General features: G+C 33.9%; 1 long non-coding RNA gene across 1 annotated transcript in view; it reads left to right on the forward strand.

The window, feature by feature from the left end:
- Positions 1-17,650, forward strand: part of LOC105885770 (uncharacterized) — a 31,418-nt gene extending 13,768 nt beyond the window's left edge. Inside the window, exon 3 of the long non-coding RNA XR_001160804.3 lies at positions 17,367-17,650. This is a non-coding gene — a long non-coding RNA (uncharacterized LOC105885770). The remainder of the gene's footprint in view (positions 1-17,366) is intronic.
- The last annotated feature ends 44 nt before the right edge of the window (positions 17,651-17,694 follow it).

Consider the following 17,694-nt stretch of genomic DNA (forward strand, 5'->3'; position numbering starts at 1 on the left):
ATTTTTGAGGGTTGTGTGATCATTTTTTATTTGCATTTTATTTTTTCTGAATATGTAATAAGAGAAATATCAAACATAAAAAGGGAAGGGATAAAACATATAATACTCATCCTTTTTAATACCATGTTTTAATTTATGTCAATTTACACAATTGTTTTACACAAATGGAATTATGTTAGTAACCTTGATTTATAATCTGATTTTTTTTTTACTTAACATGAAGTATGATTTTTTGGAAGATTCATATTATTCTAAATTTTGGATGTTCCATCATATATTAGTATGTATAGGCTAGGTCATACTGCAATAATTTACTCCAAAAATTTCAGAGGCTTAATACCACAAAGGTATGAATCTTGCTTATGTTACGTACCTCACCTGGGTTGATAGGGAGACTTTGCTCTACACAATCAGTCAGTGACCTAGGCTGCCAGAGATTCCATTTTCTTTTGATTGTACTTTCTGGAGCATGTGGCCTCTTTAGTCACTGTAGCAGTTTAAAAAGACACAGAAATTTCTCACCTCATATTTAAATACTTAAACTAGAAATGACACATGTTACTTCCACTCATAGTCCAATGGCTAGAACAAGCAACATCACTCTGTCTAATTGCAAGTGGGCTACAAACTATAAAGGAACATATGTATCACTTTATATCACTAAATCTCCTCAATTTCTTCCTATAATATAATTCCCTCAGCTTTATATTTAATAGGATTTTCTCAAAGTTTGGTATATAAAGAAAGATATTCTTCCCTTTTCCAAGTGTTGATAAATATGTACTAGTTACTAGCCTTAGACTTCAAACTTAGGTTCACCAGAAGTACAACCTGATGTATTCTATAACAGAAATTAATTTCTATTTTGAATCCTTAATCAGCCAAATGACAAAAACAAAATCTCAGCCAATCTAATGTTCCATCTCCCTTTCACCTGGAGTTGCTTCTAAATCTAGGGTGTTGACAAAGTGCCTCCTCAGTAAGGAGGATGAGACACCTGGGACTTAGTCAGGTCCACACTCCTGTGTGGTGACTGATGAGGTGTGCATCGTTCATTCTATTTGTTAGTCCATACACTGAAGCACAGTAAGCTTCTATTTCCTGAAGACAAGACTACCAAGGCATGTATTCTGATTCAGTCACTGTTATGCCCCTGTGGGCCACATGGAACGCATATTCTGCTCCTCCAGCCACACTGTGAATGTGTCAAAGACGGGGGGCCAGTGAAAGGGTGTAAAATAGTAGGGCTCAGGTCCTTTACTCACAGACCCAATGGCGACTAGTTTTTCATCATTGATAGGACAGATAAGAAGTGTTGAAATTGACTGATCACATATTCTCCCACATCTTATGGTGTAGTTTTGAAATGAGGAAGCTAAAATTCAACTTTATTTTTTACTCATGTTGCTATTTTAACAACTCTCAGCTGAAGCTATATTCCCACTGAATAGAGGAAAGACAAAAAATGAGAAAAGGTTTGAAAAATACATACCTTTGTATCAAAATGCTATTCTGCGATAGATCAGATTTTTCCATATATATTTTTCTCTTGTTATTTTTCACATTGGAAGAGATCATGCTGCCTGCCAAACTAGTAACTCCTTTCTGAGAGGAATCGCCAAACCCAGAATACCTGCTGACCAGGTACTCATAGCTGATTTCTTGTGTGTAAGGTGGTCATATTCTGCACCATGTAGCTATATCACCTAATGAAATATGATAGTCCAGTGTTTATTTGGGGTCCTAGAATGAAAAATTCTCCTCTAATAATATGTATCCCAATAATATGCATCCCAACCTTCGGATATATATATTCCCAACCTTCGGATTTTACTTAGAGATTTAGGCAGCATAAGAAATAAAATTTTAAAATATATTTTTAGAAGTGGGAAAGGGGATTGTTATTTGTTCATTTGTTGGTTGGTTGGTTGGTCCTTTAGAAGAAGTGCTTTGTCTATCTATCATTGGGGGAAGGTGCCTTACTAGTTGTGAATGTAATTCCCTCCCTCTCTTCATCTGCTTTCTGAGAAGGAAGCCCTGCGGTTGTGTTTCTAAGGAGTCATTTTGCAGTCATCCTGCCCATCAAACAAGGATAGGTAAATAGATTATGTTGTCATTTTAGTGGAGGATTTCTTCTTGAGATGTGAATCCACATTATGAGAGAGAACGGGGCAGGGATGGTGGAGGCCTTGTGTTTAGGGAGGTGGCAGGGGCATGAGAGAGTTGGTCCTCAGTCCTGAGTGGGAAATGGGAGTCAGTGGAAAGGAGAAAAGGAGTGCAGGTTCTGCAGAGTAGAGGCCCTCAGGATATGTAGGTCTTAGAAGAAGGCTCCATGAGCCCCTGAAAAGACTGAATGCTAAGTTTCACTGTTTTGAGGATCTTGGCAAGTGTCTCTCACAGCTAAGACAGGCAAAGAGGAAGTTGATCTTCCACTGGGGCCACAGCCATCAAAGGCACTACCTGGTCTAGGCTGGAATCCTGACAAAAAAATGACAGAGCATGTGGTGGAAGATAAAAGTGTAACAGTGGTATTATATAATCCCTAGATGATCTCCATTTTTGATAGGCTTTCAACTTTAGAATAGTTTTAGATATATAGAAAAGTTTTGAAGATAGTAAAGAGAGCTACTATTTCCATTGCTATATCATATTACACTAGTATGGTACAAATGTTAATTAACCAATTATTGGCCCATTATCATTAACTATTATAAAGTTCATACTTTATTTGGGTTTCCTTAGTTTTCACCTAATATCTTTTACTGTGGCAGGATCCCACCAGTGTACACATTACATTTAGGAAGCATGTCTCCTTAGATTCCTCTTGGCTGTGGAGTTTCTCAGATTGTCCTTGTTTTTGATGATCTTTGAGGAGAACTGAGCAGGTATTTTTTGAGGAGTACTGGTTATATATTTTGTAGAATGTCCCTTAATTAGGATTTGTTTGATTAGACAGACAAATGAGTATTTCTCATGATTAGACTAGTTAAAGATTTGGGGGAGCAAGGCATCAGAGTAAAGTTCCGTTATCATTGCATTATATCACTAGTATGTTCTATCAACATGACATCTGTTGATATTAAACTTGATCATGTGGCTGAGATATTGTCAGATTTCTCCACTGTAAAGTTATTTTTTTTAATTATCTCTCTATGCTATATTTCTCAGAATGAAGTCACTATGTGAAGACCACATATAATGTTTAGGAAAGAGAAAGATCAGTGGTGGTATGAAAGAGTAAACAGGTTATAGAAGTATGTAAAAGAAGCAGGGTTTGATCTATGCTTTGAATAAAAGGAAGGGTTTTGATAGGCAGAAGAGACAGAAGATTGGGAGTTTTGTTCCTCCTCTTTAAGGGCCAAGTACCCACATAAATTATTTGCAATTCTTCTACATGGGAGCTTTGTTTATTCTCCCCCGTTTATTTACATATCCAGTCATGCATTTATATTAATGTAGACTGATGGATATTTATTTTATACTCTGAATTATAATCCTGAAACCATCTTTACAAATTGATAAAGGGATGCAAGGCGAGAACTGTGGTTAGGGCTTAGCTAAAAAGAAGGCACAGCGTAGCTAAAAATAACGATAATAATTAGCCACTATCCTGTTTGCTTCTCTATAATCGCCACTCGGGAGCCACATAGCTGGTGCTCATAAAGATTCTTAGCTTTCTCCATAGACAACATCACCTTTTGAAACCCAGGGGTAGTTTCTGAGATATCTTCCAGGTCCCATAATCCAGTGGAAGGGTGACCCACCCAGACCAGTGTCCCATACAGAGGAACTGACCCTACCCGTATTGTAACCCCCAGTGAAGAACCTGGTCAGCAAAGAAGACAATTTCTATAACCTTATGGTTCCTCCCTGAACCCAGCCAATTAGTAGACTCTATTGCCTATGACAAACTGTCTTAAAAACTCTATCTCCCTAATTCTCAGAGGGGCAAATTTGAGAAATTTCTCCCATCTCCCCACTCAGTGCTATGCAGAATATACTTTCTCTGCTGCAAACTCTGCTCTCTAAGCATGTTGGTTTCTTGGACAAATGAACCTGGCTGGGCGGCAACAATCCATACTACTTTATTTATTTTTTTGCTCAAATTTTTCCAGCTTTTGACATTGAGAGCTCTTTCAGTTGGCTCCTGTGTCCCTTTGATATACCCTCATCACTGTGTGTGTGTGTTTGTGTGTGTGTTTTAGCACTTCCTTACTTTATGTCACTACAGTATGTTTCAAGCTCATCTTGTATATTGTATGCTTCAGTTCTGGAACCAGCAATTTTCCCAAGGAGCCCTGGTTTCTTTTATTACATTAGAAAGAAATATCTGAGCAGTAGGTATGCTTTTTGCTAATGGAGTGACATTCTAGGCCTTTTCAGCTGACAGAGCAAAAAGATATGTGTGTATACTAACCTAGTATACACACATATCTGTAAATATTTCCATATGTCCATCTGTAATATATAGATTAAATTAAATAACATATATATTAAATTAAACATGAGTTCATACTGATGTCGCCAACTCTAATCCAGTACTACATGTATCATTCTAGCCTGTTTCTCTTGCTTATTGGTAAATTACCACAGTAACAGTGAGGAACCTGGCTCCACTATCCACCATAAATTCACTTAATTGTTCACTTCGAGTGTACATGTATGGTAGCATCAGAATTGTTAGCCTGCAACCCTATGAGAAACAACTTTGTCAATTATACTACAATGCTTATATACAGTGCCTTTTATCTTTAATTTTATAGACTCCACTTATTTCTGGTTATTTTGGTCAACACGTTTTGCCCCCTTCCTTCAGTGAGGTTATTTTATCCATTATTCATATAGTTAGATTATTTTGTCATAGTTTATCTTCTGTCCTGGGATTCCTATATCTCCTAACTGATTTTGTTTTAATTTGCATACATGAAGTTTCACTCTTTTGTGTTGTAAAGTTATATTGCTTCTGATAAATGAATTTTATGTCATGTATCCACCACTATAGTATCATACAGAATAGTTTCGTTGCCCAAAAATATTCCTGTATTTCATCTATTCAAATCTGCCCTCTTCTGGAACCTTTGGTAACCACTGCTGTGTTTACTAACTCTACAGTTTTGCCTTTTCTGGAATGTCATATAAATGAAATTATGCAGTTTGTAGCCTTTCAGACCAACTTCTTTCACTTAGTAATGTGCTTGTGAGATTTATGCATGTTTTTGCATGACTTGATTGCTCTTTCCTTTTTATTATTAAATGGTATGTCATTGTGTGGCTATATTGCAGTTTGTTTAACCTTTTACCTACTGAAAAACATCTTTGTTGCTTTCAGACTTTGGTGATTATATATAAAGCTTCTATAAACACTCATACAGAATTCATTTTCAGCTTTATCATTTAAAAAATTATTGAGATATAATTCACAATACAATTCACTCATTTAAAATGCATATTTCAGTGTTTTTAGTACTTTCACAATATGTATCAATCAATATTCATTTCTTTATATGTTTGGATAGTATTCCATTATATAAATATACCACATTTGTTTATCTTTTCATCAGTTGATGGACATTTGGATTGTTTCCACTTTTTGGCTATTAAGAATAGTGCTGCTGTAAACATTTATGTACAAATTTTTGCATGAATATGTGTTTTTATTTCTCTTGGATATATACTTATGAGTGGAATTGCTGGGTCATATGGCAACTCTATGCTTAACTCTTTGAGGAACTGCCAAACTATTTTCAAAGAAGCTGTACCATTTTACATTGCCACCAGCAATGTATTAGAGTTTCAATTTCTCCACATCCTCACCAACACTTATTATTGTCCATCTTTTTTATAAAGCCATGTCATGGGTGTGAAGTGATATATCATTGGTATTTTGGTTTGCATTTCTCTAACGAGATGTTGAGCATCTTTTCTTGTGCTTGACATGCAGAGTTTTGTATGAACATAGTTTTCAAATAAGTTTGGTAAATACCAAGCACTTTTAAAAGAGTATATGTTGTTAATAATATTATGCTTTTTTATTTATTTATATATTTATTTACAATTTTTTTTTTTTTTGAGACAGTATTTTGCTCTGTCGCCCAGGCCATAGTCCAGTGGTTACAGTCGTGTAATCATAGCTCACTGTACCTTTCAACTCCTGGGCTTAATAGATCCTCTTGTCTCAGCCTCCCAAGTGCTAGGACTATAAATGAGCACCATTGTGCCTGGCTAATTATTTTCTTTAATTTTTTGTAGAGTCGGGGTCTCACTGTGTTGCTCAGGCTGCTCTCGAACTCCTGGTTTCAAGTGATCCTTCCACCTCAGCCTCCCAGAGTTGCTGGGATTACAAGTGTGGGCCACAGTGGCCAACCTGGTCTTTTAATTTTTATTCAGTCAAATAAATATGGTATAAAACAATCAATATTTGTGAACTCTTATGCGTTTCATACCAGGACAACTAAATATTTGTTAGCCAGAGAAGAAACAGAAGGCTCATGCTGTCCTTTGTAGTTCTTTCCTGAGTATGGGAAGGAGAGCTACCACCCTCTAGGGCAGTTGACAAGGTGTTGGGGTACTTTCAGTTGCTACAGGCATTTAGTGTCTGAGGACCAATTGATATTGTACACTGTATGGAAGAGCCTTGCACTATTAATAAATGTCCTATCCCAAATGTCACTGAATATCCCAGATGAAAATAACAGCCAGATGCATGAGTAAATAGAAACAAAAAGATAGAAAAGGTAAAGAGTAGAGTGTGAAATTTGCAAGTGATAAAAGCAAGAATAAGTAAATAGTAGTTAACTGACAACTTTTTGGAACTGATAAGGGATAAGATTTCCTTTCTAAAAATGTCTTGAGTCTTAAATCATCTCTGAGACCTGTGTATGTCATAATCTTTTTTTATGACGACCTTTGGATCACTTCAAATTCCTGTTTTCTTCGTATCTTCATCCTACTACCTAACATTATTTAGATTACCTAATAGGGTATTTGGTCTTTGCAACAAAAGATGCTAACCAGTACCTTTTTTTCCTCCTCCTATAAAGACATATAGACGGTGAAATTTGAAGGGAATGTTCAAGTTCCCACTTGACTCTGACATTATTCATATTAGCTGTTACAACTAATATTTGCATTCTGGTTTACAAAAATGACAAAGAATTGTGTTATCTTTAAATATTAATCTGGCAAGGTCATTATTTTGGATGCATTAATTATTTTTACTATGCAATGCTAATGAATTGCTTTCTAAGGTCACATGAAATTATGAAATTGAAGCCTACTTCAAATCAAATATTTGGGTAGGGGAAAGAAGCCAGTGGTTTGCATATTTATTCTGAGTATGGGAAATATGATTGTGAAGTATTATTCAGAATTATAAAGTAGAAATTAACATAGAAAAAAGTGAAAACTTCTTAATCTAATTTCCATTGGTAGGTAGTATAGCTCAAATTGTGGTGAAGTGCAAATTTGTCAAAAGAATAAAAAAGTAACACTTTGTATATATCAAAGCATTTAATTTCTGTTTAGTTGAATTTTATGAGTTGCCAAAATGATAAATTCATCTTTTTCCCAGCAATTAGAGACTATAATGCATTGTTCTATATTACTGTGATTAAGCCCTATGGCAGTCTGTTCCAACGGTTGCCCCCAGTGAACCAGTTTCCTAGTATTCATCCCCTTTTGCAATTGTCTCCCATCAAATCAGGGCCAGACCAATTATGTGCTTAATCAAAAGAATATGTCGGAGTGACATGGTGCCAGTCTCAGGACTAGGCACTAAAAAGTCTGTAAGTTTTTGCACTCATGAGAACCTTGAGCCTCTGGGCAAATAGTTCAGCTATAGTTCTAGAAAGAGCATGTGAGAAGCACCAAGGAAATGAGGGGCTCTGTGACTACACAGAAAGAGAGAGATGTCTAGTTCTCTCCAATTTCCTCCCACTCCCAGCTGACTTGCCAGCTGAATTCACCCACAGAAGTGACCAGCAACAAGATAAGCAGAAGAATCAGTAGCTAAGCACAGCCCAGGCTGCAAAATTTTAAACAAATTAAATAGTTGTTCTTTCAAGCCAATCAATTTAGAGTGCTTAGTTATAAAGCAATGAATAACCAGAAAAAGTAACTACTATATATCCAGCACTACGTAATTTGCCAAGAAAGTACAGAGAATAGAAAATGAAAGAGTGATACATGTTTGGCTTCCAGCTTTTGAACTGGAGTATGGTATGCATCTTTTCATGGAACTTTTGGAAATTATGTTTTTATCAGTAATATATTTCACTGATATTCAAGATATGGCCTGGACTATTCATTATATTTAGCATTTTGTGAGCAAATGAATTTTCACCTTCTAACAAGTAACTTATAAATAAATTTTTGGAGCACATTAATTTACTTGATATTACTTAGATCATCATATGCAGTCCTTCAAGGTATAATATCCAATTAATGAAGTAATTCAGACAATGGAGAAATTTGGAACTACTTGCATGATTCAAGAAAGATGCAGGACACTAGGTATCAGGAAGTGATAGGAAAGAAAGGGTCAGAATGAGCCAGGCGTAAAAGAAGAAGGCATACATTCTAAAGGAGGTGTGACATGTTCCAAGGCATGGCTGGCAGCAGAGTGGAAGCTGACATGTTAGAAGGATACATAGGGATTTGGTTTATAATCACACTGGATGGGTGAAAAGTATTTTAAACAATTAATCAAAGATAACTGAACAAGGAAATTACATGGTTAAGCTATATTTTAGAATTATGAAATTGGCAGCAATTCAGAGTAGAAGGGGAAAGAGTCAATAAAATCTTAAAATCTACTATTTGCAACAGCTTTTTCTAGGACTCAAAAGAGATTTTTAAATTCACATTTTTTGTTTTATTTTAAAATTTTTTAAATTTAAATAGATTTTGGGGTACAGGTACAAGTGATTTTTTTGTTACATGGCTGAATTTTATAGTGGAGAAGTCTAGGCTTTTAATATACCCATCATTTAAATGGTGTACATTGTACTCAATAGGTAATTTTTTAATATTATCAAATATAAAACAACTGAATAAATGGCAGTAAGTACAGGTTAGTCATATGATTTCATATGATGTCATAATAACATTAAATCTTCGTGAATAAAAAGTCAAATTCTTTGACCACATAACTTTGATGATCATCCTAGGCTCTTCCATTATACATTAAATAAAGAGGTATATAGTTTTTGCTTGCATAGCCTTTGATATCCTGGAAAAAATTATTTATAATGACTTTCCTTAGCAATTTTTTGTGCATGTGTGTGTGTGTGTGTGTATATATATATATATATGTGTGTGTGTGTGTGTGTGTGTTTTTCTCTTTTCAATTTCTTATTCTGAACATAATTTTTCATATTTTGACTGGGCATTAAATAGCAGAATATCTTATGCATTTCAGTGTGTCTGCTTATGAAGAGAAAAGATGATTAAGAAAAAAAATTCTGCCAGGCACTAAAGAAATAATTGAGTCAGGATGAAATATAAAGTGAAAATGTCTTCCCCAATTCTCATTTTAGTCCCAATTGTTTTTAGAGTATCCTGTATCACTGTACATATATATATATATATATTTATATATATATATTTTGCAGAGGTTATCACAGGAACTGAGACAAATATGTTGTTGGAATTTATAAGCTTTGTTTATACACAAATATACCATCCAATGAGCAGACCCTGCTCCTAGTAAACAGTTATGGTCAGAGTTATTGCTAGAAAAGCAGGTCCATAAGGTCTGTTTAATTTATATTCCTAGAAGGATAGGCTGGGTTAGGATTTCTTCTTGCACGCAACCTGGATGTTTTATTCTATACACCTTTATAGAAATTGGTGGAAGTCTTTCCAAATTAGGTAAAGTATTCTAGAGGGCTTAGTGCTTAAACTTCCTGGATTGGTGTCAGTGCTAATTTAGACTTTAGTGGCATGTAGTAACTACATGAGGCATTTTCTATGGCCAGAATTGATGTGATATGTGCTTCTATGATTTATAGTGGTATGTCATATCATTAAATTGCAGGCAATTTATTTCCCATTGAAATATGTAGCCACAAACTTTAACTGAATAAAGAACGAATTGAATAAGTGTGATGACTGTTTAAAATGCTAATTCTGTATATATTTTTAAGCTTGTATACATTAGAATCTATATTATAAAATATGGAAATTCTTTTGAAATCCAGAAATGTTGCATGTTTTTGGAAATCATTACTTTAAATGGATGTAATTCAGATTTTAAGTATTGTTTGTGATAAAATATTAAAGGTAGCTTTTGATTTGAAATATTTAAATTAGAGATGCTTGTAGATTAATTTCAAAATTAAAACTCATAATCAGATGTTAATTCTAATTCTTTTTACTGTCATATAAGTGTAAAATTGTATTTTTATCTCTAAGGTAACATAATGAACCATGAATCTAAAATTTGAAAAACTGTATACTAATGAACTTATAATTCCCTGGTGCATATGTTGGGAAGGCTTTTTTCAAAGCATATCTGAAAGTATAAAGAATCTCTTTTTAGTGTTTGATTAGCAGCAAAATTAGTGAGCTAGAAACATTATTCATAATACAATAGAGATGTAGGGAAGTTGGAAATTCTCCAATTGGGTATTTGGAAACAGGGACAACTTAATTGTTCTGAAGTTGAGAGACAAATTATTGATTACATTTTCCCAGTAAAGTATTATCTTTAAAATTAAAACTAAATTTATTGGTACCTTTTGCTAAAAAAAATGCTCATCTCTTACTGCATAATGTTTGGCATATCATAGGTGCTCCATGATATTTTTTAAAATTAATTCTAAGTGCAAATATACTCATTAATTATAAATCTTTTGGGCATTCTGCTTATTCTGCTTATGTTTCTATCTTATGGATTAGACATAGAAGATATGAATGTTGATGCCATGTTTTGTGATTTTATAAAGCAAATTTGTTATTTATGACATTTTGACTCAACATTTCTATTTTTATTTCTAGGGTACAAATAATATCTGACTCCTAGGAAGTGTAAAGGCAATTTGCTATGTATTGATCTTTTCTATAATGCCTCTTAAACATGTATTTTTAAAAATATAAACCTGTACAATAAAAGAAAAAATGAAAGTGCCTACATATTAAAGGAAATATTTAGAGGAATATTTCTTAAGCTATATCAACCCAAAGTGAAGGTAAAAATTTTCTAGGCAGCCTAAAAAATTATGCAAAAATGAGTTGCCTCTGTGTATATGAGTGGGTATATATTTGCTTTAGTAATGTGTATGATTTACAATAAATGGGAAAATAAATACTTCTTGTGGCTATGTGGGAACTTCAGTACCCCAAGTTATGTTATGAATTACATTAAAGAATACTTTAAATATTCAAAGTCAGCATTATGTTTATATGTGTTAGGGAAGTTTTTCCATTATGTAGAAGCAGCATGCTTACAGCAAGCCTGGAGTTGGGAGAGGAGAAAGAAGATCAAGGGTGAACAGGGATAGTCATGAACTGACAAAAATATGAAAATATTTTTATTATTCATTGGACAAGAAAATTACAGAACCAGTGAGGCAGAAAGTCTCCACATTCTTACATATGTGGTTTCCGTTTTAAAAGTGCTGCGAAATAGAGGCAGGGTAACAAGCTTGGGTATTTCCAAACGACTCTTGCATCTGGAAGAAGCGCCAGATATGCCAAGCATTATTCTAATCTATCTGGTCCCATCATCAATAAGTATTTATAAATATGTAGTATTTATGTGTGTACAATACTATCTTAAGTTACAAGAAGACAAAGAATCATTAAACATATTTCTTAAGTTGTATAGTCTTATGAGAAATCCAAGAAGCAACCATAGATCAATATTAAGATCTAGTATCCCTACTATGTTTTAAATATGTGTAACAAACAAAAAATGGAATCAAGGTGTGGAGTCAAGTTGGAAAGTTAGTATAATAATCCAGATGAGAGGCATTATGAATCTGAAATATTAGAGGATAAGAACAGATTGAATGGAAAACAAGAGGTAGACAATGTTGCAGAGATTTAAATAAAAATATCGGGCAGCCAAAGAGATCTTAGGACAGATAAAATAAATAAAACTGATAGTAACTAGTTTTTGTGACAGATTTTTTTACATCTATATTCATGAATAATATTGTCTAAAATTTTCTTTCTTTAATATCATTGTCTGGTATTGGTGTCAGGGTAACACCAACCTAATAAACTGAAATGCCTTCCTACCTCATCTATTTTCTGGAAGAGTTTGTGTAGAATTGTTATTATTTGTTCCTTGAATATTTGCTAGATTTCACTAGCGAAGTGATGAATTCAATTCTTTAGTAGATATAGAGCTATTTGAGAGTGAATTTAGAGGCTTGTCTTTAAAGGAATTTGTCTATTTCATCAAAATTATAAAAAATATGGCAAAAGTTGTCATAAAATTCTCTTCTTGGCTGGGAGCAGTGGCTCATGCCTATAATCCTAGCACTTTGGGAGGCCAAGACAGGAGTATTGCTTCAGGCCAGGAGTTTGAGACCAGCCTGAGCAACATAGCAAGACCCCCATCTCTACAAAAAAACAAAAACAAAAAACTAGCCAGGTATGGTGGTGCTTGCCTGTAGAGCCAGCTACTCTGGAGGCTGAGGTAGGAGGATTGCTTGAGCCCTAGAATTTGAGGTTGCAGTAAGGTATGACCATGTCACTCTAGCTCGGGCAACAGAGTGAGACACTATCTCAAAAAAATAAAATAAAATAAAAAGTATTTTTCCTTTAATGTCTATGGTATTTGTGGTGATATTCTCTTTTTCATTTATGACATTGGTAATTTATGTCTTCCATTTTTATCTTGATCAGTTTGGCAAGATTTTTATAGATTTTATTGATCCTATCGAAGAATCAGCTTTTGGTTTCACTAGTTTTCCTCTACTGATTTTGTTTTCAATTTCACCAATTTCTGCTCTTAACTTTATTATTTCCTTTCTTTTGCCTGCTTTGAGTTTACATTGTACCTTTTTTAGGTGGGGGATATTCTTAAGGTAGAAGCTTATTACATGGATTTGGAACTTTTTAATAAAAGCATTTGATACTTTAATTTTTCTCTAACAACTGCCTTTGCTGCATTCTGCAAATTTTGATATGTGTGTTTTCTATAGTTATAATTGCAAAATATTTTTGGTTCCCATTTAATTACTATGAAAATTATTTGACATTAGTAGGAAGACTTTATGGCAACATGTTAGAAATGAAGACATGAAGACCCAGGCAAATCGAATACTCAATCTGGGTTTTGCAACCAGATAGGCCGCTTCTAAATATCTTGCTCTTCAGACTATACCATGTGACTTTACAGAATACTTCATGAGTTCTCAGATGTGGAAGATTTGAGGAAAGTAGATGATATCACCCAAGGTTTTGAATACAAGAAAAGAAACAGAATTTTTTTGGAGGATGTGTTAGTTGTTTTACACTATGGTGAGTTAGAGCTATTGAGGTGAGAAATAAAGGATTATCTAGCTAAAGTACCCATCCCTTGAAACAATCTGAAATCTGCCCCTAGAGACTATTTCATCCAGAAGAAAGGCTCTTGCTATTTTCTACTCCTCAGTTACTGTTAGTTGAATTCCGCTAAATATTGTTTCATTTACTTCTCACCTACACCTTTCCACATTAAGGTAGAGACTTCAGATCTACAAAAACAACGGGGAACAAGTCACAGTAGGATCTTGGAAAGAGCACAGTGGGTGTTATTGGTATAAAACCTACCAGTAAATCCTAGCAGAAAGTGATGAAATCTAGAAAAACTCTGGTAAATACACATTCTGGTCAGTTATATTTTATGCAAAAATATTTGCATTCTTTTGGAGTATCAGAGTATCAATTATGGATATAAAATATGTTCTCTCAAAGGAAGAAAGAACATGATAGAAATTATGAAATATGAAATATATATGAATCATCCTCCCAATAAAATTTACACCTGAAAAGATTATTCTAAATCACTGTTGGAAAATGTTATGGGCCAAGAATGTTTGCTCACCATCTAAACTGACACACTTGAAGTATGGTTGGATATTGTTTTATTTAAGAATGAGAAAAATAAATAAAATTAAGGCAAAACCTGAGTATGTATGTGAAATAACAGTACAAGATAATAGGAAACAGCATCTGGATAACCCAGCAGAAGGGTTGGTTTTGTTTCTGAAAATGATTTCCTGCAGGAACCAGAAGGAAATGCTATTAGAAAACAATTAGCATTTACAAAGCTATGCAAGAAGGTATTGTTTTTTATAAAACAAGAGAAAGCTATGCAAAGAGATAAAATTCTTATGAAATGGTTAGAGAATGACTTAAAATAAAAAAGGATTGTATAGAAATTTAAAATCATATAAAATAATGAATATCCATTAATACTCCAAAAAGCTAATTCATGATGTACAGGATGAACTTGAGAAGATCAACCAGGAACAGAAGAAAGGAACAGTGAAGCAGCAGAAGACTTAACACAATTTTTTCTCTCTGATATTTTAGTTAAACATAAAAATACATACGGAGAAATTTTTTTTTTTTTTTTTTGAGACAGAGTCTCGCTTTGTTGCCCAGGCTAGAGTGAGTGCCATGGCGTCAGCCTAGCTCACAGCAACCTCAAACTCCTGGCTCAAGCAATCCTCCTGCCTCAGCCTCCCAAGTAGCTGGGACTACAGGCATTCGCCACCATGCCCGGCTAATTTTTTGTATATATATTAGTTGGCCAATTAATTTAATTTCTTTCTATTTATAGTAGAGACGGGGTCTCGCTCTTGCTCAGGCTGGTTTCGAACTCCTGACTTTGAGCAATCCGCCCGCCTCGGCCTCCCAGAGAGCTAGGATTACAGGCGTGAGCCACCGCACCCATACGGAGAAATTTGAGAATCAGATAAACTCTATGGATCTTGTCCTCAGAAATATGTACCCATGCATGTACACACAGAACTCATGTCAATTTCAGGGAGGTTCAAAAACTTCCTAAATAGCATTCATGGATCCCATGGTAAGGTGAAGAATTTCTGATATGCAGTAGAGCTGAATAATATAATTCAGTTGGTTTTAAAATAAGTATTCCATGAACACATTTTTGCCCTCAACTGGCTGTGACCATCATGTCCCCACTCAAATATGTTTCAGAAATGCTAGGAGAAGTAATATTAAGCAGATTCCATTACTTCTCAGGGCCTCTTGTAAGCAATGTATCAATATGTGGCTGTTTAAAAATATGCTTACTTCCTTGTTCTAAGTATTTAACATATATTTATCTTATACTCCTCCTAATACTCTTTTGAGTTAGGTACTATCATTTTGCCTATTTTACTGACACAGAAACTGAGGAAAAGCAAGAATAAATAACTTGCCTGATCCACAGGAGCTGGGAGTCAACAATCTGGTCCAGAGTCTGTGTTATTAACCACTACAATAAAAACAGGAAGCAGAGCATATAGGGAGCATTAAACATTTTATTTTGAGGTGAACCTATTAATATTCCATAGAAGCAGTGTGTTACCATAGTATAGAAAGTAGTAATATGGTTAATTAGGTAGAATGAATAACAAATACATACAAAACTTATACATACACAGTTAAATAACTTTGAAAACTAACAAGCAATACATAAAATATTTACAAACTCAATCATCTTTTAGGCAATTAAAACTATCTCAACATATTGCAAGCATAAATTGTACATTCTATTAATATTTTCTTTGATAACAACACAATGCAACTAAACACTATTAATGATATTAGTTATAATTACAGTCGCTGATGCTGGACCTCAAAATACAGATCCTTAAATGAGATAAAAGTTTATTTCGTTTTCACAAACAATTCTTACATAAGCCATCCCGGTAGTTAGGGCACCTCCTTGGTGTCAGAAATCCAAGCGTCTTCCATACACCTCAACCTGCCATTTCTACCCTGGAGTCCCAGGTAGCTGCTCCAGCTCCTCTCTCCTTCATGTCTGCATTTTAGGCATTAAGAAGAAAAAGACATACTTTTCCTTTTAGAGTAAGAGTTTGCAGTTTGCACCAGTTCATCATCCCATCACTTTCACTCATGTCGCCTCATCCAACTTAGTTACATGACAAAACCTCGCTACAAGGGAGGCTGGGATGTATTACTCTTTAGGTTGGTTGCCATGTGCTCAGCCAACAAAATATATTGCTATATAAGAAAAGGTTAACTGATATTAGAGTGCTGAGGCAACAAGTACCCTCTGCTAAAAAGAAAAATTCTCTTAACTCTGATAAAAGATTAAATCAAAATTATAATTACAAAAGGTTTAAAACTGGTGGGATGCTGCCAAACCTATATGCAAAAGAAAATTTAATACTTAAATGATTTTACATTAAACAAGAAACAATGAAAATAAATGAATTTATCTCTCAAGTCAAGAAGCTAGAAATAATTCTTTTAAATGAATATAAGAAAAGCAGGGAAAATTAATAAAGATATAAATGTAGATTAATAATTTATTAAGAAATAGTGGAATTATAAATAAATTTGAGTGCTGGCTCTTCAAAAGACAATTAAAAAAAGATAAACTGGAGAAAATGCACATCAATAATACAAGAAGATGCATATCCTTAAAATTATATATGAAAGAATATAACCACAGATATAAAGGAAGATTAATAATCACAAGTGTAAAACCAGCGATTAGTACAGTGCCTGGCAAAAGCTCTGACTCAAGTACTGGGACCTTAATGATTAATTAATTAACTAGTTAATAAACCCTGGCCCACTAAAGTCTCTTGTCTATAAAGTAATTAACATATAAATCTATTAAACTAACAAAATCAACTTAAGAGGATATTATAAATATAGATAATCAAAGTACAGAAGATGGAAGAAAATCAGTATTTTTCTATTACATTCTATGTACCAGGGGCTTTACATACTTTTTAAAATTTATTTAAGCTTCATAACCCTATAAGGTAGGTTCAAAGCTGAGGGAACTGACATTCAAAAGATTAGTAATTTGCTCAATCTCAGGCAGTAAATGATTGAATTGATGTCTGTATTAGTCTGCCTAACCTGAAAGTTGAGGTTCTTTCTATTGCTTTGTCCTTTTTTGTTCTTTCTAAGACTTCTTTTTGCCAAGAAAATCATACCAATTTCCTTTTATCTGAGCAGGTTCATTTTATCTATTTTACTGGTTTAAATATAGGGGATTTGTGTAAGATCTCTTTTGAAAAAGGAGTTTTCTGCTCAAAAAAATTTTTTTTGAAAATTATTACGTCTAGGTAGGAGGGATCTTACCTATGGCAGAAATTTCTCTCAGGTTTAGGACAAACAGTATTGTTTCTAATCAACTGCTTTGTTTTATCTTTCAGACACCTGTGGGTATTACAGTTGACTGTGCTTCTCTCTTCTCTTGGCTGGTAGGAAGATCAAAAAGCAGAGATCAGTTTTTCCCCAAACCCCTACAACACAATATCTGATGCATGTTTTTTTGTACCATTCATAACTCTGATTTTATTTTCCCTGTATTTTTTGTTTGATTTTTTAATGTTTTTATTTTGCCCATGATGTTTTAAATACTTTTGTAAGTATTTAAAAATAAGATGTATACTAGGTGTTGTGTGTATAAAAATATATAAACTGATAAATAATTTTCCTAACCATTCTCTTATTTTTGAACATTTAATGTATTCATCATAT

Source organism: Microcebus murinus, chromosome 2 (assembly GCF_040939455.1).
Source record: "Microcebus murinus isolate Inina chromosome 2, M.murinus_Inina_mat1.0, whole genome shotgun sequence".
NCBI lineage: Eukaryota > Metazoa > Chordata > Mammalia > Primates > Cheirogaleidae > Microcebus > Microcebus murinus.